The sequence below is a fragment of the Camelus ferus genome, chromosome 33 (assembly GCF_009834535.1).
Source record: "Camelus ferus isolate YT-003-E chromosome 33, BCGSAC_Cfer_1.0, whole genome shotgun sequence".
Lineage (NCBI taxonomy): Eukaryota > Metazoa > Chordata > Mammalia > Artiodactyla > Camelidae > Camelus > Camelus ferus.
In genome coordinates, this window is record NC_045728.1 from 3622145 (window position 1) to 3647337 (window position 25193).

General features: G+C 42.7%; 1 protein-coding gene, 1 long non-coding RNA gene and 1 other non-coding gene across 7 annotated transcripts in view; 1 reads left to right on the forward strand and 2 right to left on the reverse strand.

Annotated features, from left to right (window-relative positions):
- Positions 1-1856: 1856 nt before the first annotated feature.
- LOC116661077 lies at positions 1857-12567 on the reverse strand. Of its 2 annotated transcripts, none has more exons than XR_004316818.1 (2): positions 11324-12567; positions 1857-3358 (listed from the first exon to the last, which is right to left on the reverse strand). It is a non-coding gene; the product is annotated as an uncharacterized LOC116661077 (long non-coding RNA). The 2 variants fall into 2 exon arrangements; XR_004316817.1 differs by lacking the exon at positions 11324-12567 and adding an exon at positions 9670-10025.
- PRDM10 (PR/SET domain 10) overlaps positions 10053-25193 on the forward strand; it is a 74282-nt gene continuing 59141 nt past the window's right edge. For all 4 annotated transcript variants that reach the window (XR_004316816.1, XM_032472262.1, XM_032472263.1 and 1 more), the window contains exons 1-2: positions 10053-10165; positions 15470-15543. The gene's annotated coding sequence lies outside the window, so the exon portion shown is untranslated. The remainder of the gene's footprint in view (positions 10166-15469; positions 15544-25193) is intronic.
- Positions 14169-14275, reverse strand: LOC116661221. Its single transcript, XR_004317039.1, has one exon. It is a non-coding gene; the product is annotated as a U6 spliceosomal RNA (small nuclear RNA).

Genomic DNA, 25193 nt, shown 5'->3' on the forward strand with positions numbered 1-25193 from the left:
GAGGGCAATGTTTCACAGCCATGAAGACAGTGAAACAATAACAATCTTTTCCTTTTTAATGACCAGAAGCATCCATTTATATCTATGTCTGCTCTTTGGGAACAGACAGCATCTTATGAAACTCTTTCTATGAACCAATTCTGTGGATGGGGGGAGGGATGGAAGAAACACAAAAATAGGGAATTCAATCAGAGAGCTCCCATGAGCTATGACATCTGCAAAAATCAGCTTCAGACCTCGCAGCAGTGGGAAAGGGTGTGACTCATCATCTCATGAATATATTCTTTACTCCAAGGATGGTAAAAGTCAGCGCTGTGTTTACTCTCCTGTCTTTGTCAGACACTGGGTGTTCTGACACACATGGTGTTAGAATCTTCTCAATGGGTGAGACTTCTGAACTCTCTGGCCATGTCCTATTTTTTGCTCTTACTTAAAGTAACAGCAGCAGCAGCATCACCTTAAATTTTGTTAGAAATGCAGAATCTCAGACCCCACCCAGACCTTCTGAATTCTAATCTGCATTTTAAACAGGATCCCCACGTGATCTGTATGTTTTGAATTAAAATTTCGGAAGTGCTGATGCAGCCAGTTAAGAAAGTGTATGGAATGCAATGTGAGGTCCCTGGGTTTTCAGTAATTGTCATAAGACAGTGATCGTTGGTCTTAATGGAATCGTGGGCTCCCTGGAATGTGCTGGAAGCCATGAAATCTCCTCTCACAAGAGATGCACATAAGAACTTGAACGTGGTTCTTTACCTGAAGGTTTTTAGAGGGATTCATAGTCTCAAGGCTAAAAGCCAGGATCTAACTTTCCTTGTCTAACCTGGGGGAACACTTTCCAACAACTGGCATGTGAGAGGGCTGACTGAGGCATGAACACAACTGTATTGTTGAGATGCTTTCATGTGTGTGCGACTTTTGTGAAAAGAAACAAAACTAAAAAGTATTTTTCCTGGAAACCTAGTCACTAGCAACTGACTGCATTTGTAGGTATTAGTGGTTCATGTTACTTCCTGGTGAGGAAATAAAAACATTTAAATGTAAAATAATTTGATTTGGTCTGGACTAAAATGAAAAGAAATTTGATACCAGACTAGAATTTGAAAGCAGCCTTGAGGGAAAAGACTCCAGCTTAATTCTCAAGCTCTTGGTTGGTTATTTTAATGTGATAAGAAAGAGAAGTTGAGAGAATATTTACATTCCATGACCACAGGAGTAGAGTAAATAAAAAACACTGTGAAGAAACAGAAAAGGTCTTACTTAAATTTAAATCTGTGCAGGACCTGTCTCTTGTTAATATTTTCTGAGAAGGAACAAAAATCTTAAGCACCTTAAAATCCACACATCATGGTCGGCATTTGAGCACAATGGAGTTTCCCCCTCATTTTTTTTTTTTTTTTTACTGTCTCCTACTTTTAATCATCAGAGAAACGTGGTCCTCACTAACAGAGGATTATTTCTCTAACCAATGGCACTCGCTTAGTTTCCTCTCAGTCTTCAAAATTATTCATCCATGGCCCTGGTAACAGTATCACTGTATTTTACTCTTCTTTATTGCCATATGTGCTGGAAAAATCCACCCCAATTTTTTTTTCATCTGATTTGCATCAGCAATATCTATTTCTGAGGATTATTCATGGATTACCCATAAATATTCAGAAGAGTGTTTCTGTGGATCTTAATCTTTGCTACATTAGGCTTAGGGTTTTGTTTTCTAAAAACATTTCCATTTCCCTTCTCCCACTCAGCATAAGACTAACCCCAGTTTGCTGTCTGGTCAGCCAGTATATCTGCAATCCACATAAAAGGCTCAGCAAGCCGAAGTGCACATGCGAAAAGAAGGGCTTAACTCAAAATAGAAATTGCCCTGCATTTATTTTTAAAAATTAAGCTTGAAGTAAACCTAAAAGGGTGCTCTGAAGGTTTCTTTGTGAAAATTCTTAGAGAGTGTTTTCTTTCATGTTTTCTGGGAGCTATCTTTTTGGTCATTCACATCTCCTTGGCTTATGCTAGTGAAATTTTTGTTACCATCATTATTTGTTTTGTTTTTCTCCCCTTTTCCTCCCCAATTCTTTTTCCCCATCAAAATCCGCAGATGTCTGTCTCCTCTACCCAGTGCCATGTCCTTCTGTGATTTTCGCCCATGATTGTTCAGCTGGAGGTGAAGCCAAATCACAAACAGGAGGAAAAAGTTGGCAGAAGGCCACGATGTGTTTAAAACGGCTACATTTAACACTGCTCTTGGCTTCTGCCTAGAAAATGACCTTCTCTCATGAACAACCAGGAATCCAGCTACTCCAGCGGGTTAGTGACAAGTGAAAGCATCCAGGGGGCTTCTGGGCTGCTACCTACCCAGCACCTTGGAACTGAACAGAAGAGATGGGACAAAGGAGAGTCATAGATGGCCCCGCTGTGTTTCCTGCTGTCAGTGAGGAGGCCAGAGAGGATCCAAAGTCATCTTGGCAAGTGAGCAGACCACAGGCAACGTGGTAAAGCAGGTCAGGTGTGCCTGGAGCAGAAACCTCGGTCCCTGGGATCCAGAAAATCCTTCTTAATTACTGAGTCATCTCACTTTTAAAAAATTTTTTTGTTTGTTTTTTTGTTTCTGGTTCATCTTTCCGAGTCATCTCACTTCTTCAAGGACAAAGCTAAATGTGTAGCAGGCTCCCCACACCTGCGTATTTTTCTATGGTGCTTCCAATGATCTTAGTTACTATTAAGGAAAACTGTTGATTTGTATTCAATTATTCTGTGTGTGGTCACCATTTCAAACTCTCTTACAGACTTAGTTGTATAGCAACACATATTCTCTGGATTTCTGCACACAATGCTGATCCCGGCCCAACCCTTTCCAATAATTATGTCTTATTTTAGTTTTATATTTCCTTGCATTGGTTTGAACTTTTGGGGTAGTGTTAAATAGCTGTAATAAATGTGGCATTGTTGTTATCTCCTTTTAATAGGAATGTCTTAGTCGATGATCGTAAGTTGTACACTATAGTGGGTTGAATTGTGTCCCTCCAAAAGATGTGTTACGTCCTAACCTTCAGTTCCATGAATATTAATTTTGGGGGGGAATAGAGTCCCTGCCGATGTAATCAAGTTAAGGTGCGCCCTAAATGCAGCGATCGTTGTCCTTTTAGGAGAAGGAGATTTGGAGACACGCATACACAGAGGGAAGACAGTCACGTGATGGCTGAGGCAGAAATTGGAGTGATGACTCTACAGGCCAACGAATGCCAAGGGTTGCTGACCACCAGCGGGAGCTAGCACAAGGCAAGGAAGGACTCCTCCCCAGAGCCTTCAGAGGGAACATGATCTTGCCAGTATCTTGTCTTCGAACTTCTGGCCTCGAGAACTGTGAGAGAACAGATGTCTATTATTTCAGGCCATCCAGGTTATGGTAATTTGTTCCTAGGAAAGTGATACAGATACCGTTTGTATTTTAATATAGATATTTAAGAAGAAGAACACTTCTTTGATTACATTTTAGAAAATTAACAATGAGTATTCTATTGAATATTTGCTAAATATGTATTTATTTATATAGTTTTTAAATCTCTCTCTCTCACTCTCTCTCTCTCTCTCTATATATATATACTCATTTTTTGGTTGGGTGGGGAGAGATAATCAGGTTTATTTGTTTATTTTTAATGGAGGTCCTGGGTCCTGAACCCAGGACCTTGTGCATGCTAAGCATGCGCTCTACCACTGAGCTATATACCCTCCCCACTGAATGTCTTTATATTTTTTTATGCACAGAGATTATTTTATGTTTTTTATACTGCAGTCTTTTTCTTTTTCTTTTTTTGCTTGGCACTCTCCTCCGTTTTCCCGTTCCTCCCTGACTCACATACCCGAGTAACTGTTCAATATTTTTTCTCCATGCTCAACCATATGCACAACACATAGACATGTATTCATAAAGGTACAGTTATTCACATACACATAAACACACGTAAACATACCGGGGTTTTGCCATTATTTGTTTTTTTCAAAAATGAGCTATGACACATGTGACAGTCTGTTATATGTGTCACCTTGGTTACTCCGTCAAACACTAACCTAGGCGTTGCTGCAAAGGTATTTTGTAAATGTGATTGAAATCAATAATCAGTGACTCAGTAACACGGGTGGGGCCCCCCCAGCTGAAAAACCTGAAGAGCAGAGCTGGAACTTCAGGGGAAGAGAAGAAATTCCACCCTGGAAAGCAGCTTCAACCGGGGTCAGGGGCTTCCAGCGGCCCCTCTGGACAGCCTGCCCTCTGGACTCTGGACCTGTCTAGACAGCCCCCACCGCTGTGAAAGCAAATCCTGCAATAAATTCCTTAACATATGTCCCTGCTTGTTCCGTTTCTCTAGCTGAGTCCTGACTGATACAAAACACTCTTCTCATTTTGCCTTCCTAGTTCGACGATACTCGCTCCCAGCCCATTGATTCAGTTATAGCTCATTCTTATCTAAAAAAAATTTTTTTAGGGGGGAATTAGACTTATTTATTTTTGTAATGGAGGTACTGGGGATTGAACCCAGGACCTTGTGCATGCTAAGCATGCATTCTACCACTGAGCTACACCCTCCCCCACTGTAGTTCATTCTATTTAACAGCTATATACTGTTCTATGGTGTGGATGTACCATTATGTTTTAACTATTGCCAGTTTTTTTTTTTTTTTGGTCACTACAGAAAATGCTACATTAAACATCTTATATTGGTGATTTTCTTTCCTGTAGATAGAATCCAAAGATGGTGAGTGCTGAGGTACGTAATTATGTAGGTATCTCCTGTCACTGGTCTATACGTATATACACAATTTTAATTGATGCTACTACCTTGCTTTCCAAACAGACTGGAACAACTCACAACAGTACCACATTGTGTGGAGGCACTCTAACAATAGAGTTAATTTTAATTTAATTTTTTTCTGATGAATATAAGGTAATATCCAATAATTACTTTAATTTCCATTCCTCTGATGCCTGTCTTCATATATCCCCCACCCCACCCCCATGCCCGTGTCTCTACTTTCTCTTCTTTTAAGGACACCAGCCACTGGGTTAGGGCCCAGCCTATCCAGAGTGACCTCATCTTAACTAATTATTTCTGCAAAGACCCTACTTCCAGATAAGCTCACAGTCACAGGTCCCAGATACGGACTTGGGGAAACACTACTCAACCCATGACTAGTGTCAAACACCCAGTAACACTCCCAGTCACCCACACCGGCCCCCCCTCATGTTCCTCTTGCCCCAGCCCTAAGCGTGAAGCTCTGAACTACTCCGGCCGGGTCACAAACTCACTATTTCTCTGCAGCCCACCCTGTTCCAGCACCAGACATCCCCCTTCCTCAAAGTGCAGACCTGAAGCCAAATGACTGGCCTTTTGCTTTTTATGGACTATTATTTTGTTTTATTATTTTGAACTTACACAGAAAAGATGCAAAAATTGCACCTGCATTCCCACACACTTCTCATGCAGGTTTCCCATATGCTGACATCTTAGCCGTACATGCACATATATTTTCTTTCTGAACTGTTTGAGAAAACAGTGCAGATACACTTCCCCTTTACTCAGTGTATATTTCCTAAGAGCAAGGATATACTTTTATATATCCAGGGGACTGGATACTGGGCAAAATCAGGACATTGATATTTATATAGTATTATTATGTAACCTACAGATTTTATTCCAACATGACCAGTGATTCCACTGGTGTTCTTTATATATGTAAACAAATAAATTTTTTTTTTCCTGGTCCAGGATCCAGCCCAGGGCACACGTTGCATTTAGCTTTAGTCTCCTTCAGTCTGGAGCAGTTCCTTAGGGTTTGTCTTTCATGGCATTAACTTTTTTTAAGGTGAGTACAGGCCAGTTATTTTGTAGAATGTCGCTCAGCTGGGGTTCGCCCATGGTTTCCTTACAGCTAGAGTCAGGAGACAAACTTCTGGCAGGCGTACTGCAGAGCGGCATCCTTCTCAGGGCACCACATGCAGAAGCACATGGTCTCCATGGTTCTATTCCTGAGGACAGTGACTTTGATCACAATGATGGTATCTGCCAAATTTCTCCACTGTAAAGTCATTATTTTTTCCTTTGTAATTAATAAGCACCTTTTGTGGAGATATTTTGAGGCCATGTTGATATCAAACCATCAAATTTTCATCCATTAGGTTTAGCCCCCATGGCTCTTGAACAGCTTGAAAAAATTTAATAATTGTTAACGTTGCTGCCAAATGATGTTTTCTTTTTCCAGCATTCCTTTTTCTTTGATTAGTTTGCTTCTTTCTGTAATGATGAGCTTTCCCTTTTTACTCATTGACTTTGTTTTCAGCCTTTGTAGAGTCCTCCTGCGTTGCCAGCTCTGTGATGCATTCAGAAATGGTCTTTCACAAATAGCGCATGGGGCATTTTCGTTGTTTTTATTGGCCTGTCTGATCTGTTATACTGTTGGCAACACACGTCACTCTTTCCCTCTCGTTCTTTCTTCACACTGTTCTTACTAGGCTTCCTAACCCTCCCCTGAAGCTGCTGCTGACCAATGACCGGCTACGTCCACCTCCACCTTTCCAGGCCCACAGGTCACCTGCCTTTATCTTTCTTTACCTCTCAGCATCATTAGCTGCAGCTGACAACTGCATCCTTCAAACACTCGCTTCCCTGACTTCTCTGACACCGTCGTCTTCTGCTCCCCTCCTGTTTTACTGGCCTTCACTATCTCTGCTTGGCTCCCCTCCTGTCTCTCACCTCTAAATTCAACAGCTCCCAAGAGCTTAGTCCTGGACCCTCTCATCTTCACTATACGCTCTCTCCCTCATCTCATTAGGTGACCTTATCTAACTAGACTTCATATAATCCTGTGTATTTGAGTACAATTTATAGTGTGGTGAATTCTAAAGTTGTATTGCAGCCCCGATCTCTCCTTGAATTCCAATTGCCTCTACAGTATGTCCAATTGGATTCCTAAAAGATATCTCAAATTTGACAGGACACAATAGAACTCTTAGTCCTGTCTTCCCAACCTCAGTTAAGCCATCCACATTTACTTGGTCACTTGAGTCTCAACTTTATAAGTCATTCTTTTTGTTTAATTGAAGTTTAGTTGATTCATAATGTTGTGTTAGTTTCTGGTGTAGAGCATAGTGATTCATGTAAGTGATTCTTGATCACTCTCTTTTCACTAGAAACCCTGACTCTGTTCCATTATCTTATCTATTTGCAAGTTCTTTGGCTTTGCCTCCAACAGATACCTGCTGTCCACACGAATCCCCCCTTTACACGGGTCCTATTGTAGTCAAGATCACCGTCATTTCTTGCTTAAAGCATACTGCATCAGACCCTTAACTATCCTCCTTGCCTCTTGTTTCTCATCCCCTCCTCCAACTGGATAAGCTTCCTAGAGCAGGGGAGTTATCTTTAAACAAAATAAAACAAAACATTGTATCACACCCTTGCCTAAAACCTCCAACTATTTTAAATTACACTTAAAATACAATAACAACTCTCATACTATGGCCTCCAAAGCTGCTTAAGATCTGGCCCTTGCCTGTTTCCCCAAGTTTCCTTGAATCACCGTTATTTCTTGTCCTGTGTTCCAGGGACTCAGGCCTTCTCACGTTTTCCAGTGTGTTGGAGCGAAAACTTCATAAAGGCAGGATTCTTACGTGCTGTGTTTTCCCTTGTGTCTATGGTGTTAGCTGTCAAATCTCAAAGCACCTAGGACAGTGCCTGGCATAGCATAAGCATTCAATGAACATTCATTCACTGGAAGAAGGAATGAATATATGCATGCTTTTTTTTTTCTCCCCATGCGTTTACATTTGCTGGTCTCAGACTGGAATGTTCTTCAAGATCTTAGCATGGAGGGCGTTTTTGTTTTTCCATCAAGTCTCAGCTCAAATGTTAGCATCTTAGAAAGGATTTCTTTGACACCCATATTTAGATTGCCAGCACTCTCCTCCCCTTTGCGTTTTCTTGCTTTATTTTCTTCATAGAACTTATCATCACCTGAAATTATCTTATTTATTTATCAATTTTCTTCTGTTACCTCCAGTAGACTGTAAGCTTCGTGAAAACGGGGGCTTTTTGTTTTGTGCTGTTTCGTTTTTTGGTTCCCCATCCCAGCCTCATTGTTTAGAACAGCGCCTGGTACAATAAATTCTTGTTGTATACCAAAAGATGTGAATTTTGCTGTGTGCAAATTAAGAAACTTACATAAAAGGCAGATTCCTGATTCTCATTCCAAATCTTACGAATAAAAAAAAAAAACAAAAAACCCTGGGGTGGTGTCTGCCTGTCGTAGTCATGCCCTCTGAAGTTTTAGACAATTTCTCCAAGTCCATGAGGGTAACTTGGTCTCTTTAGTCCAGACAGCCTCATTCCTCATGGCAGTTTCCCCTTTTGAAAGGGTTCCTTGGTGTCATTTCTGGTCAGCAGATCTGTTGTGAGGATCCTAACCCATTAGAGAGGATTTAATAATGTTAAATCTCAAAAAGGGAGTTCTCTCTTGAGGCCGGGGGTAGGGAAATAGATCTGTCCATCTCTGGCATCGTTTGCCTGCTCCCAGTGACCCTTAACCGGTATCATCTTTCCCAAGGCAACTGACTTCCATGAGTCTATACATCCAGTGAAAAGGTAATAGCATCGCTCACTATAAAGTCTGCCTCATCAGGCCCCAATTTATGCTTTCTCTTCAGTTCGATTCAACAAGTGTTTACTGACAGCCTGCACAGAGCCTGCGGACTAACAAGACACAGGCTAGTCATCAAGTTGCTTACAAGGCAGTCAACTGCCTTGAAGTTTGAAAATCATAGTGTTCTCCCAAATTTTCAACTTTGTTTCCAGTTTTTAAAATAAACGAAACAGTAAAGAGGATATTGTTGAAAGACTATTAGACCCCGCCCTCCGCCCTGGGTCTTTTCTATTCTTAAGTCTTTTACTTAGCTGTACTTTTTTCCTTGGTTAGCTAACAGTTTGGCAATTTTGTATGTTTTACCGTCATTAATACTTTTATCTGTTTAAATTCTAGTGTGCTAAGTATTTTACACGTAAATCTCACTTAATCTTCAAAACAAGGTAGCAAGGGAGGCGTCACACGGACGGGATAACCGTCCCCTGAAGGTCCAAAGGCTCAAGGTCTCAAGGCCTAGTTGCCATTCGTATCAGGGGTGGGGACCTGGAACTGGTTGTCTTGCTGCAAAACCTGACCTCGTTTGTCTGCATCTGGCTGCTTTGCGAAGGCAGTTTTAAGGGATGGGAGGATGTGGAAGCCTGAGGTTAAGAAATGAGTGAGTCAAGCACTTGGTTAACCAGTGTTGATTAACACTTAATGTTCCTGAAAATCGCTCCCTTTCAGCACGGTAAAGGGAAAAGGAGGACGCGCGCGGCGCTCCGGGGTTCTGCAGGGGCTGAGCTCAGACACCGAGGGCCGGGCCGCAGGGGCGTGAGGCCGCGCTGCGCTGGGGCTCCGAGCGCGGCGTGGGTTCTGCGGGGCGCTCCGCGGGCGGCCTCCCGCAGGGGCCCGCCCCACCCCAAGCCGGAGCCTGCTCGGTCCGCGGGCTCCCGGGCGCAGCCCTCAGGACGCGGGTCTCCCGGGGCTATGCGGGGCTGGCGCGGCACCCGAGCAGCAGCCCCTCCTCCGCACCTGCGGCTCAGAGGCTGCGAGTCTCCTCACCTGGGCCGCCGCCGGTCCAGCCCAGCGGTCTCGACCCTGAATCCGAAGAGTCGGCTTCTCTGATTGGCTTAGAGCACAAACGCAGGTCCGCGCTGCCTGAGACCCGCTCTTTGATTGGATTTTCAACGAACAGCAGAGCACGAAATAAAGAGGCCTTCAGTCATTGGGCCATTGTGTGAATCTCCTTTTGGCTTCTCCGCCGACTGAATAAGCGTCTCAGGATCTTCGTCATGAGTCTTAAATCTGGGCCTGTCAGTTCGCCCCAGAGTTACTTGTCTCTAGGCAGGGCATGGAGTTTACAGAGTCCAACCAATCATATAGCGCCAAGATCAGGTTGCCAGGCAGGTTATGCTAATAAGGCCCCGCCTTTTATGCTGCTCCCACTCTGCGGCGGGAAGAACCACCTGGAGGTGGCGGGGGGGTTTGATTTCCATCACCCCTAGGGAGAGAGGATCGGGGACCCGCAGATCTTCCAGCTCCCCTCACCCAACGTCGTGTAAGTACCTAAAGGATTAAGGGAACCGGATAAGCCAGCGGCCAGAGTACCCCATCGACTGGGAGGGTGTTTCGTCTTTGCTTAGTCCCACCCAAAATGGCGCCAAGCTCTTTCCGCGTCTCAGAGCCCGGCCGGGGCCAACCGACCGCGGACCCGGGTGGGGGGGGAATTGATGGTGGTGGTGGGGGGGAGAAATCCCGGCGGCACCGCCCGATGGTACAGTCCAGCCGGGGCTGGGACAAGGCACCTCCGTCGGGGTGGGGGGTCAAACCATCTGCACCTTCCAAGGGGAAAGGGGCAAAATGCCCTGCAGGAGCCCGTCCTGGCGCTGCGTGCAGCCATGGCCCCGGCGCCGCTTCGCCCTGCCTGCTCCGCGCGCAGCCTCCCCCTGCGACCCCCGAGCGGCTCGCACGCTCCGCCGGCCGCGCGCGCCTCTCCTCCCCTGCCCGTGTTGGTTGGGCCGGGACGGCAGTTGGGCGCCCTGCGCGCTCCTGCGGCGGCGGTTGGGCCGGCGCTCGGGGTGCGGAGGGCGCTCGGGGTGCGGCGAGCCGTCTCCGCCGGCGGGCGCGGGGGCGGCGGCGCGGCCCGGGCTCGGGGCGCCCTGCTTTGTCTCGGGAGGCCGCGCCGCGGTCCTGCCATTGATTGCTGGTCCCCCATCCCTTACGCACGAGTTGGCGCCCCGGGACCCCGCGAGGCCCAGCTCGGAGGGGTTGGGGGTGGCATGTCTGGATCAGTCTCGGTGGACAGTGTCCGCGGAGCGCAGGGCGCAGGCCGAGGTCAACCTGCGCTGGGGTCGCGAGCCGAGGCCTTTAGGGAGCCGGCTGGCAGTGCATGGTTGCCGGCCGATCTCGGCCCTCCTTAAGCACTTTTTAGCCTGTGGCCAGGTATTAAGTGCTCTATTAAGTACGGTGAACGCAGCGCTGCTGAATTTTGTACGCGCGCGTGCTTAGCCTTGCCTGGCAGATTTGCTGGGTTTCGATCAATTTTCAGTGTTTTGCTTACGTTTAAGCACTAGGTGGGCTGGTTTTGGGTCTGAAGTTGAGGGTTAGACGTGTGAGGAGTCCCACCCAGCTCGGCCTGTGCCACCAGCGCCGAAGCCTGTTCGGATCGTGTCCGGCTTATCGCCCCCCAAAGTTCTTTAAACTCAAAAGCACTTACCTTCATTAAAAACAAAAAAATCCCTCGTGACGGCTTATGGTCTCTTTTTCTGATCTGTTTCTTTGTTTATCACTCCACCTTTTGCTGTAAGGTCTTTGAAGGCAGGAAGGTGTACGTGTGTTTTTAGTATCCCCCTCACTCCACCCCCAGCACTGCAATAAAGCTACTTGTATGAGGCTCTAGAATTGAAAAAAAAAAAAAAAAGGATTAGTTAGGGCAAAGCCATGCTTAAAGCAGTGCTTACTCAATCTGACATATTTAGAAAGTAAATAAACTTCAGGGTTTACGTTTAAAGTGAAGTGAAATTGACATAAAACCAACCAACACTTTAGAAGTAGATGCACGTTTAAAAATTCTGGACCAAGACGTTTATCCCACCTTGCGACTCTTACGTATTCCTTGAGCACCTACTCTTGGCTCTGCTCTGCTATGTGTTTTGTGAGGACGCTAAACTGCTGTTTGTTTTTCTAAATAAGCCATTTATAGTTTCTAATGTTTTGCTACGTGCTCGGCCAGGCGTTCATGTGTGCGCCGTGTATTGTACGTGTGAATGTAGTCGAGTGTGTGTTATAGAGGCAAAGTCCACGTCTTCGAGGGCCCGCCGGGCTTTTTACTAAGAGATTACGGTGGTATGCGGGATAGTGTATCGATTTAGTGTAATCCTAAATTGGTTGGCACTGCCTCAGTTTCCATTTGTCCAAATTTATTTTTTTCTTCTAGTTTTAACAGTAAAACTTGATCATAGTAGAAAGCATAGAAAATATAGAAACAGTATAAAAAGTAAAAGTTAGCTGATGTACAATTACCAGAGATAATTTCTACTGATGTTTGGATGTCTGTTTTGTGTGTGCATATGAAACATTTTTACAAACTTGACATCGTGGTACGGTTTTCAAGTCTAGGTCTTTTTGTTTGGTTGGTTGAATTTTTTGCTTTTAAAAAAAGGTAAATAGGTACCTAGTGACTCTACTGATGATCTGTCAATTTCAGTAGTTTTCCCCATTACTTGAAGGGGCATGTCATGAAATCCTCTGAACTAAAAGAATTACAGTATTTGATTCCTTCTGTTTTTCACAAGCAGAATTTATTGATTACTGTTTAAATTTAGCATAGGTGACCCAATGGGATAGTTTCTGAATAACAAGCAGAATTGTTCTAAGTGTTGAGACATATTGAACTGTAATTTTGATTTCCTTAACAATTTTTACATATTAAGCATGTGGTTACCACATAATTTCATTTGGTACAAATGATAAACTGTTAAAACATCCTGTCATTGCAATGTTGCAATTGTTTAGCCAGAGTCTGTTTTAAAATTGAAGTGCTGACGTACTTTGACCTATTACCACTAAAATACACAGTCTTCCCCCAGCCACCTCCATCCCAGAGAGTGTGGACACACCCTGTCCAGCCATTTGTGTGATTTTCACAAATAATTTATTGATTACTGTTTAAATTTATCATTGGTGTTTTAATAGATTAGCAAATGTGAGAATTTTGTTTGGTGTCTAGGAAGAGACAGTGAGTTAAGAAAAAGGAAGTGTTTGCTACAACTGAATCTTTGCAGAGTGGTCCCACTGGAATTCTCCTGGAGTATTGGCTGAGGGCAGGAAGATGAGAGAGAGCTTTTCTGACTCTATTATTTTGGTCATTCTCGTTGAAGCATTCATCTCCCTCTCTGACATTATACTGTTTACATGAATTACTGCTAAAGGGTATCTGGCCTCTGGCCTTTTTTTTTTTCATTCTTAAAGTTATAACCTTAGTTCAGAACTTAAGCGGAACATTCTGAGCTGGTGCCTTTCTAGTTAATTTTTTGCAGCCTCTTCTGTGACACTAATGCTTCACTGTTAGTACTGAAACTTCATTTCCACTCCCTCTCCAAAGTCCTTCAGTGGCTTCCCGCTGCCCAGACCTGTATAGGTTTTTAATTTGTTTGGGTTGTAGGAAGCAGCTGGAAGTGGGTTCTTTTTGGATGACTTTGAAATATTTTGGAGAATTGGCGTTGGGGAAATTGAGAGGGAGGAGAGTGGCTATAGATAGTCCCAAGTCACAATTACAGCAAGACTAGTTAAAATGTGGAAAAACACTCATTATAGAATTGTAAAATCAATACTGGGCAATGCTTTAAGAACCCCAAACATATAGATGGCTGAAAGGTTACTACCTGTGAAAATAGTCTGTATCATTATCCATGTCTTAGCTGAACTCTCATTTCAGCATCAGAACACTGGGGCCAAGCACTCGCTTTTGTTACCCACATGCTTCACTCTAAGGTCTGGCTCTCTGGTTGCTACCACAGCCTCTTTCCTGCCATCCCTGAGATCTGTGCTGTCCAGTATGGTTACCAGTAGCCACGTGTGGCTGTGGAGCACTTGGAACATGGCTGTGAGTGTGAAATACATGCCAGATTTTGGGATGTAGAATGAAAAAAACCAAGAAATATTTCCATTTCTGAAATACTGATTACATGTTGAAACGATACTATGTTGCATATACCAGGTTACATAAAATACATCATTGCAATTAATTTCGTGTTTCTACTTTTAAAAAATGTGGCTGCTAAAATTTAAAATTATGTATGTGTCTTGCCTGATACATCCACTGAACAATGCGGCCTTGGGCTTAGTCCCTGAGGCGGGGCCTTCCCAAGTGATAGTATCTCTGTACAATGTATCATCTTTTTGTTTCCACAGTTTCAATGAACAGATGCTGCTAATATGTAGGTGTGTCTGTTTCTTTTTTAGATCTTATGATAGCTCTCACAGAAACATTCTTATTCTTTTATAATTTTTTTATTTATTGAAGTACAGCCAGTTACAGCATGTCAGTTTCTGATGTACAGGAAAATATGGAATGCTTCACAAATTTGCATGTCACCCTTGCGCAGGGGCCATGCTAATCTTCTCTGTATCGTTCCAATTTTAGTATATGTGCTGCTGAAGTGAGCACCTTATTCTTTTGAAGAATACCTTAATGTTTAAACCACTTCCAGGTAATTGAGTTAACTGTTACTGAATTAATACATTCAATTAATCATTTGAACTTAAAATAATGAAATGATATCTGTTAAGCACATAATCCATTAAAAAAAAGTTGAGCTAAGCATAATCAGCTGAATTTTCCCACACTTGGTTGGCTACTTACTCATTGTTTTTTTTTTTAAATAATGTACTATTTTTCAAAGATTTAAGAAATATTTCTGGGAGGAACTTGAAGTTGAGAAACTCAAGCTCACATTTTTTTTCTCTCCTGTGATTAAAGAAAAGACCACAATAGTTTGCTTCTAAGTGTGGAACACTTTGGTGCAGCTCATGGGACAACTATCCTTTTAAACACAGAATTGTAACCTACAGATAAAATCATGTTCTTTTTATACCAGTATTTGAAAACATTCACTGTGTTGCCCTCCCTTACCTTTGTGGATGTATTTCCCTTTGCTGCCCTGCACTGGGGCTTCGTACTGGGTAGCACTGGTAACGGCTGGGCCTGGGGGGCAAAAGATCCTAGATTCAGAGCCCATCTCAGTCCTAGGGGCCAGCATCTGGGGCCCGTTACTTAACTTCTGTAAGCCTTAGTTTCTTTATCAAATTATTAAATGAATTTCTTGATTATTAATGGGGATGATAATAGTGCCGACCTCAGCACTCGGTGTGAGGGTACCTGTGATCACTTACCATGGTCGTATTATTGGCTCAATAACAGAGCAGATAGTCCTCAGTAGCTCAGTAATTGTTTATTGATTTTGGAACTTCTGCTTCAGCCAAACCCGTCTTCCCACTCCCTGCAAGATTCTGGAGCTTTCCTTCATGTTTTCATACCTTGATTTCTCAAATAGGATGTTTGTTCCTTTCTCCCCTGGTTCTGCCCACCAGAATCCCTTTCATCCTTCTGGAGCAGTGGTCAGTAAACTTTTTTTTGGTAAAGAACCAGATAGTAACCATTTGCCGCTTTGGGGGCCACCTGGTCCCTGTCACACACTACTCTCCACCCCTTGTGGGAAAGCATCCCGGGTTCCAATGAAACTTTATGGATCCTGAAACTGGAAGTAATGTAATTTCCATGTGTCATGAAATATTCTTGAGTCTTTTCAACCATTTAATTTAAATTTAATTTAATTTTTCTTGATTATGCTTTTATTTGCAGAATTTAAAGCAAGAAAGTATAAAGAGTAACGAAAACAGAGCATCGTGGACCCATGATCCCAAACTGAACCATTGGTAACCTTTCTTTTTTTTCATATTTGCTTTAGATTTTTAATGAAATAAATAAAACATTCCAGATTAATATGACCCTTTGTCTTAACATCCCCTTCCTATTCTGCTTTATCTCCTTTCTGAGGTAAGAACTATTGTGACTCTTCTGTGAATGCATTTTATATTTTCTATACTTTTATGTATAAATATATGTATCAATCCATATATAGGTGGATTTAACAAACTGTAGCCCATGGGACAAATTCAACCTGTGGCCTGCTTCTCTAAAAACTCCACACTAAGAATGGTTTTTATATGTAAAGAGTTGTTAAAAAAAAAAAAAAGACAACAGAAAAAAATATGTGACAGATATCATATATGGCCTGAAAAGCCTAAAATATTGACTGTCTTTTGCAGAAGAAGTTTGCTAACTCCTGATACACAATATTGTCTTTGTTTTATGTTATAAAAGGGTCCTATATCCTAAAATCATTCTGATAAAGTTTCAATCATTTTAGAATGTAAAAACCATTCTTAGTTCATGGGCCATACACCGACAGGTGTCTGGGGCAGCCCTGTCCTGGAGCAAGGTGAAGTCACACGTTCCTTGCTGGACTGGGTGGGTTGTAAGTGATCCCTGTTGTCTCTGAATGTGCTCCAGGAGTTTTGTACTGCTTTGTAATAATTGTAAGTTTTCTGAGTATTTAATTAGTATCGTGGAGGAACTGTTTGTGCTTATTTCTTGCTTCCTAAACATATTATAGGTTCCTAGAAGCTTTGGATACCAGTTAGTCCTCTCATGTAGAATGCAGGACAAAAATGCCGTTCGCTTGTTGGGATGCTAAGATGTTCAGAGGGATAAAGGATAACTTTAGACATTCAAAGTGATTTCTGAAATTTTCCTCCTTTCCTTCAAAATTCTTATTTTTTGTGTGAAAATCTCACCTTCTTGTTGGCATGGCTTGAAGGTTTCGGGGCCAATTTGTTGGGGGTTATTATCAGTCTTGCCACAAGCCATGATTATAGACAACCTTATAGTAATGTTCTTCTGAGAGAGGACTAGCTATAATCCTGTGACTAATTATTGCTTTGTGTTTGACTGACTTTTTAAGTGTCCTTTCTAAGGCACCTGTTTACATTTAATCCTTACTGTGTGATAGTGACAGAACAGTGTTGTAACTACTTTACAAATGAGAAAAAGGAGGCAGAAGTTTAGTGAATTATGTGAGAGAGGCGGGAGCAAGGTGCCTGGGCCGCCCCAGGCAGTGGTGTATACATTTATAAGATTTTAGCCTCTTACTCATCATTTATTCATCTTCTCTTTTATTCTTCTTCTCTTGAAGTTGATGAATTGAAATTATTCTGGATTTCCAGGACTTCATAACTTGACAGATACAAGGACCTCTGACCAATAGATTTTTAGGACACTTGTTATGTGACACACAAGTTTTCTCAAGTATGTTAAACCACTGCAGTGATGTAACCACAAAACAATGATTCTAGAAGTAAAACCAAGTTATGGAGCACTCACTGTGCTCTGATGAACTTTGTTTCATTTAAAAAATTTAAGAAAGTTGATATTCATATTTATATATACTTTCCCCAAACCTTAGGTATTGTATCAAAAGATTATATATATTTGTACATCATTTAAAAAATCATGGCTCTTTCAGATTCATGGTTTTTCAACAGTTATAAGATGTAGGTGATGTATTTTAAATCTAAAAAATATGCATAAGACCTTTACAGAAAAAAATTCTAGAGCTTTATTGAGTGACTTTAAATAAAATCTAAATAAATGGAGAGACACACTGGGTCGAGGATTGGAAGATTTAATATTGTAAGGCATAAATTTTTTGGAAACTGACTTATGGATTTAATGTAATCCCAGCAAATTAAAAAAAAAAAACTAGACAAGCTGATAACAATTTTTGCCGAGGCCAAAGAAAAGGCAAAGCACTCTTGACAAAGAAAAAGAAGTTGGAAAAACTAGTGTCCTAGGGCTCAGGAAGAGCTACAATAATTAAGATAGTGTGGAGAACTGTATTCAGTGTCTTGTCATAGTCTGTAAGGGAAAAGAATGTGAAAGGGAACATACGTGTATAACTGAATCAGTGTGCTGTACACCAGAAATTAACATAACATTGTCAATCTACTATACCTCAATAAAAAAGGTAAGACAGTGTGATACTGGCACAAAGATAGAGGAATAGACCAATAGAGCACCACAAGGAGTCCGGACAGTCTCACACATACTCAAACACTTGATTTATAATCTAAGAGGCATGGAAGATAAAAGGCCAAATAATAAAACATTTAGAAGTTGACACAGGAGTATAAGTTCATGACTCAGTGGAGAGAAAGGTTTTTTAGGGGGGGGCAGGAAGGAGGTAAATTAGGTTTATTTACTTTTTAGAGGAGGTACTGGGGGTTGAACCCAGGACCTCGTGCATGCTAAGCACACGCTCTACCACTGAGCTGTACCCTCCGCCTTAGAGAAAGGTCTGTGATGTAAGATGTTACATGCCCTAAGAGTAATGGGCAAAACTCTTGAACAGGCACTTCAGAAGAGGAGAAATCCAAAACTCTGATAAACATATGAGAAGGTGTTCAACCTTGTTAATAACCAAGGAAGTGCAAATTACAACCACAGTGCCGTGTTACTGTGCCCCTGAATTACAGCTGGCAATAGCAAGTCCTGAAGCTGGTGAGCGATAGAGCGGTCACACCGCTACTGTATAGCACAGGGAGCTATATTCAGTTTCTTGTTAATGAGCTATAATGGAAAAGAATCTTGAAAAAAAAAGTTATGTCTATGTATAACTGAATCACTTTGCTGTACACCTGAAACTAACATTGTGAATCGACTACACTTCAATAAAAAAATAAGAATTAAAAAAAAAAAGAACATAGTCATAGCTGGCTGGTAGGAATAGAAACTGGTATGACTACTTAGGAAGCAGCTTGGCATTGCCTAGAAAGTCAAAGATGCTCAGACTCTACAGCCTGGCGATTGCTGTTAGAGAACTGCATACGCACGAGAGAACCAGGAAGAGTATCTGGAGTAATTAATTTTCCTGATATGAGCTGATTTAGTTAACATTTGAGGGCTGCTGTGTTCTGTACACAAACAGCTTTCTTTTTTCAGTGCAATGGTAAATAAATGTTATTTATATATTTTCTCATTCTGCTGAATATGTTAATAAAATCTTCCATCCAGTCTGTTCTTCATTTCCCAAAACAATGCTGGGCACAGAATAGGCATTTGATAAATACATTGTTGTGTTGAAAAAAAATTGTTATATGGATTTTTAGAGGGAATACCCTTCACCATAGCTTTCTAGTTAGTTACCTCAGCTCTCTGGCTATTGAATCCTTTGCTTAATTAAATCTGTTTGTGGGTCTGGGAGATTACAACCTCTCCTGGTTCCTTTGAGATCAAGCCTCGCCCAGTGATTGCATCATCTGGTAGGAGGCCGAGCCGGCAGCCGGTGCAGCCGGCTTGGTTCTGGCAGCTTTGCCTCAGAGGAAAGGTGCGCAGCAGAGAAGGAAAGAGACGTTTACGCTTTCTCTGTAGTACAGGGGGCCTGGGGTCACATCCCACTTCTCAGCGCTATGACCTTGGAAAGTAATAACTTTTGGTTGTTGTGAGGATTCAGGGAAACTGAGTATTTAAAGGCCACCTCACGACGCCTGGCGTGTGATAGGTGCTCAGTGAGGGGCAGTCACCACAGTTATTACTGTGCTGCTGGTTACGTCCTTCAGTGACGTTGAATATCCACGGTGTGTGTTTTCTGTCAGATGAACTGTGATTATGCTGATTTCTAAACTAAAGAGCTGCATCTGTTAAGGGATTCTAATTTTGTGGTCTCCCTTATCTCCTCTGGATTTGCAAATGAGTCCAACATGTGTAGCCTACACCTGAAGGAAGTGGTCCAGTAAGTGTTTGCAGAGTAGGTATGACTGATGGTTCCAAACAGGAATAAAATTCTGGATATTTTTGTTTATTTGTTTTTTTTGGGGAGGAGGGTAATTAGGTTTATTTATTGGTTTATTTATTTAATGGAGGTACTGGGGACTGAACCCGGGACCTCATGCATGCTAAGCACGCACCCTGCTGCTGAGCTACACCCTCCCTGCTCTAAACAGGAATAGGATGCCACTGTTTTGTCTCTCCTTATGGAAGAAAGTGTTAATCACATAGTTTTAAAATTCTATCAAAATTTTAAGTTGAAATATGCATATTATCTAGTGAAATACGTCAGTTGAGAGAACCCTCGCGTACAGCTAAGACATATTTATTCTCTAATTAATTATTTAATAATGAAAATGTATTAAGTCATTCTTTTACTTGGAAATAAGACTTTTCTGGATTACAGTGCCTTTATGATCTAATACTCAGCTTCATAAGTTAAATAGTTACTAACACTGGGAATACACCCTTTACCACTGTAGTAACTGTAACCAACATCCCGCTCCCTCTCATCGGTTGGCCTGGGAGCAGGTAAATCAGCTGTTACTATTCCAGCTGTCAAGATAAAGAACTTTCACTTGCCTTCGCTTCCAGTATTTTCCCACTACTCTGTACTGAGAAAACACTTTAAGAAACGTCCTGGCTTGTAGAAGACATCTCTGAGTACTAGGCCAGTGGATTGCTGGCCTTTTGTAGTAGTTTTATTAAGATGGAGGAGGTTGAAATTAGATCACAATTGTTGATTATATGCCATTAATACAGAGTTTTTATGAAGGCAGTAACTGCCTCATTGTGTCGTCTGTCTGGGCTCACCACCTTGTTCATTAAATGCTTGCTTTTGACCATCCTATGTTTCATATTTAACTTTGCAGACAAGTGACTGTTGAGGAATGAGAATTTGGAAATGAACAGGAGGTCAAGGCCCAAATTACCTGTTCACAGGGGAACTGAATTGGATATAAAGGCAGTTACTTCAAACACTGTCACTTTGCTTCTTAGTCCCGGGCAGGGCCATGGTCCAAGTCTCTTTGAAAAGAGGCTGTGCACGTTTCAGGAGCTGTATTATAGACTCTTAAATTTTAAAAATTGTGCTCTAGAATAGTTTCCTCTAAGCAATCTTAATTTTAAATTTCTTTTTTTTCCAGTTAAAACATTTTAAAGCCCTTGAATTTACTGAGGAAATAGCTTAGTACTTGAGATTATGCCTCTTTACATTATCAAATATTTTATCCTAATCTGGATTTGTGATTGTCGAGTCAGTTACCACCCAGAACCATCTGTGAGAAAGGCTTTCAGGGCCCCAGAAGACCCACCTGCAAGTCTCCTATTTAGTTACTGCAATTGCTAGTTCAACAAAAGAGCTGGAGATAAGTGGGCCAGATAGCCTTCTGCGTACAGGGGTGCCTGGGCCGCAGCTCGGATTTGTACCCCCGCCAGCTCTCTTGTGAACAAACACGACTGTGGAAAAAGGGGGCTGGAGGGACTGTGCTCAGGGCTACACAATCTGTTACTCACAGCCGGAAAACATGGGTGCTTAGTGTTACGTGATGAGTCATTTGTATCAATCTTTCAGTCTTCAACTGTTCCTCATAAATCCATATTTGCATACAAAGCTTATTTCAAATATTCCTGGTTAAGTGCACGGGACAGATTTGCTTGTTATCATGTGGCGAAGGGAAGCTAAAAAATCAAATGTGCTTGAGACTAATCTGATTGGCGAGGAAGACCACCCTGAATGAACAACCACCCAGTCTTTTCAGAATTCTGAGACGTACGTAGCACACGCATATTAGAGAAGCTGGTAAGTTGCATGTTTTGAAGAAAGCTGTAAGGATTCTTGCTAAAGTTCTGTTCAGTAATTTTAGAAAGTCTCTTTTTAAAAAGGTGACTTTGAGCACTGAGAGTCTGTGTGTTAATAGCTGTTAGTATCATGAAGTTGGAGTAAGAATTCAGTGTTCACCTTTGTACCCTGCTTCCTAAAGGCAGTTTGTGGCCTTGATATAATCAGTTCCTCATACTGCTTCTAGAATGATTTTCTAAGAAGTGTTACTGCCATGATAAAACATTCTTCTTACCCTGTTGTGAAAGGTTAGCCCGGTCTGACTGACTTCAGATCATCTGGAGAGGTTTGTAAACAAGGATTCCTGCTCTCCCCTCTGCCTCTGCAATTGATGGAATACAAAATTCCAGGGTGAGAGTCTGGAATTTGCTGTTTTTTTTTTTTTTTTTTTTTTTTTTGCCTAGGTTCTTAGGTGAATGTGATAAAACCAGTTCATAAACTTTGGGAGCTGGACTTCTTCACCTTGAAGTCTTCTGTAGGCCTGTCCTAACTGTCGTTTGAGGCTTTTCTCTCTTATGGTTACTAGTGCCTGAGCACGTTCTCAGTTTCCCTTGCCTCTGGAACTTTCTCAAGCTGCTTTCATCAGAAATGCCCAAATATTATTCTCCCTTTCTCTCTGTCTGTCTCTCTATATATTAAGTTCTTGATGTTTATCACCAAATTGCTTCCTAGAAGGTTCGCATTGATTTAAATGCCCATCTTTTTTTTCCTAAATGCCCATCTTTTTTTTCCTTTTAAAAAACAGCTTGAGATTTAATCCACATACCATACAATTCACTCATTTAAAGCAAACAATTCAGTGGCTTTAGTATACTCACTGTTATGCAGCTGTTGGCACAATCAATTTTAAAATATTTTCATAACCCCCACAGAAACTCCACACCTCTTAGCCATCACCCCTTAACTCCCCATTTCATCCCAACCCCTGGGCGACCGCTTACCCACTTTCTATCGCTGTTGATTTGTTTTTCTGCATATTTCATGTAAATGGAATCATTCAGCATGTGCTCCTTTGTGACCAGCTTCTTTCGCTTAGCAGAGTTTTCAAGGCTCATTCTTGCTGTAGCATGTAGCAGTTTCATGCCCTTTTTTGCTGAGTGGTATTCCATTACATGGATACTGCATTTTCTCTCTGTGTTCATCAGTTGATGGATATTTAGGTTGTTTCCATTTTATAGCTGTTATGAGTTGTGCTGCCATGAACATTCAGGCACAAGTTGTAATGTGGACATGTGTTTTTATTTACTTTGGGTTTATTATACCTTGGTGACAAACCGCTGGGTCATTTGATAACTCTGTTTAGCCTTTAGAAATTGCCAGACTGTTTTCCACAGCAGCTGCACTATTTTGCACTCTCACCAGCAGGGTGTGAAGGTTCCAGTTTTCCTTCTCACTCAGCGACACTCGCTAGTGGTCGCTATGCCACTGGAATAGCATTAACAAAGGCGGCTTGGTGCGGTTAGCTGACATGGCGTGAAAGATGTTGCCGCTGTTAAGCAGATTAGTGTTTTGCTGAGAGTGAGGCCATGTAAGTTATGTTCAGCTATAATTCTGAAGCTACGATGTACGTTTCCTTAGCTGGAAGAACCTTTACTGGGAGTGGAGAGCTTACCCTCTGTGTGAGTTGAAGTCCAGGAATGTGCTGCTTGCTTACACAGTAGCAGGGCAAGAGCCAGAGGCGCCCCTTCCTGTCCGCCGTAGGAGTGGACACGAACTGTTAGGGCCCATTAATGATTAATATCAGTAACCAGAACAACCGCAGCAATGAGCATTTCCAAGTGTTTCCCAGACGCCAGGTGTGGTGTTTCATGTCACTGATTTCATGGTTTCATTGCTGTTGTTCCTGTTTTATAAATGAGGGAGTTAAGGCCCGAGAAGTAAAGTGACTTGTCCCCGGTCTTGCAGTGAGCAGGTGGAGGCTGAGGAGCCTGCATCCCGGCCGCCTGACTGTGGGGCTCTGTTCCTCTCGTGCGAATTCATGCAGCGGCATTGGAGGTGGGGGAGGAGGGAGTGGGTGGATGGCAGGCAGCGGAGGGCCAGGGTGAGGCACCAGGTATTGTGTAAGGACCTACGTGGGGGAATACTGTTGACGTGTGACTGCCGACACTTCTGACTGTCATCCCTGGATTGCTGTCCATCCTGTTAACTAAGGCAGGTTGCACGAGGCCGCGGGGAAGGCGTGAGATGTACATTCTAGTCCCGGAACTGCCCTCCCCCTGGCCTTGGCCATGCCAGCTTGAGCCTGGGTTTTAACCACTGTAAGGTCGGCTCCTCCAAGTGTGATGGGGATGGTGGCATCTGAACTAATCTCACGGTGCTGTCGTGATCATGACCCAGGTTGGGGATACAGACATTTCAGACACTGTACAGTCACCCGGCAAGATGAACATCTTAGGTTATAATGAGTGGGCTTCTCAGAGAATTCCTTTTACTACCATGTTTGGCTTGCACTGTACTCTGTGCATTTACAAGGACTGATTTTGATTTTGTGTAACATGAGAGCAGCTGAGTTCCACGTACCTTTGTAGTCATATAGTTGGCATGAATATTTGTATTTGCTCGTTTACAGTACTGGATGATGTCATGAGTCGTTTGCTTTTTCTCCTCTTTGTGTTTTTTTCCTTCCTGCTCATTCAAGTTCAGTTATAAGCATTGATATTATATGTGTAGTTAGTTACTCACCCTTGTAAGCAGTAGTGCACTGTCATTTTTAATGATAATACACTTTTTATTGATGAGAATTCATCCTTAAAGAGTTTTCATTCAGCAGCAGATTCCCTCCTAAGGCAGGACTGTTCCATGTGTTCATTTAAGAACTAGCTGTGGGGAGGGGTGGGTGTAGCTCAGTGATAGGGTGCGTGCTTAGCAAGCACTAGGTCCTGGGTTCAATCCCCAGTACTGCCATTAAAAAAATTTAAAAATAAATAAACCTAACTGCCCCCCCCCCAAAAAAAGAAAGAAAAAAAAAGGTGGAAAAAACAAGTGCAGCCTGGGGTGGTGGGTGGAAGGCCAGCTGGGGAGGGAATGTGGGGGAGGAATGTGGGGGAGGGAATGTGGGGGAGGAAGTGGAGGTGGCCGTGTGTGAGAAGGAGCAGAGAGAGGTGGAGGTCGGTGCGCAGGTCAGTGGGCTCAAGGGAAAGTTTGTTTAACATAAACAGTTTATTGAAATATAACCCGTGCATAATAAAGATGGGGGGTGCCGTGCACATGTGCCGATGTGAATGGTCCTACAGGGAGGTCCTACAGGGGCTGCAGAGGGCGGGGTGTGCAGCCCTGGAGGGACCAGCCGGACCAGCACAGAGCAGCCCGAGCCGAGAGCTTGGTCTTGGGTGGGACTGGGGACCTTTCCTCCATTGCAGTGTATGTGGAGGCGTGTTTACTTTCAAAGTGGGGAGAATCACATTTTAATAACAACACGGTGTTTTAAGATCCCGCTGATATTCCAAAGCTTTCTCATTGCTTTCTGCTCCTTGATAAAGCAATGACCTGTTTAGTGATTCTGTTATATCTTGATGACACTGTCATATTAGACATGCCCCATGACAGTGCTCTTCTTACCAGGGTCTACCCGTAACCGGTGCCCACAAGTTCTCAAAGTTTGATAAACAGAGACACAAGGTCAAAGGGGGCACGTTTCCCACCGTCTCATCCCCTAGGATTGCCCTCAGTTTCCTACCAAGGCAGCCAGTTCTGAGAGGTCAGATTCTGGAGAGAGGGGATGCTTTCTGAAATAAGCCCAGTGTTTTGCACCTGACTTTCCCCTTGGAGCATTTTCTGACTCCCCGGAGGCCGGGAAGCTGGTAGGAAAGGGCTCTATGAGGGGCTGGGGAGATCAGACATTTCGGGTGAAGAGCTGCGAAG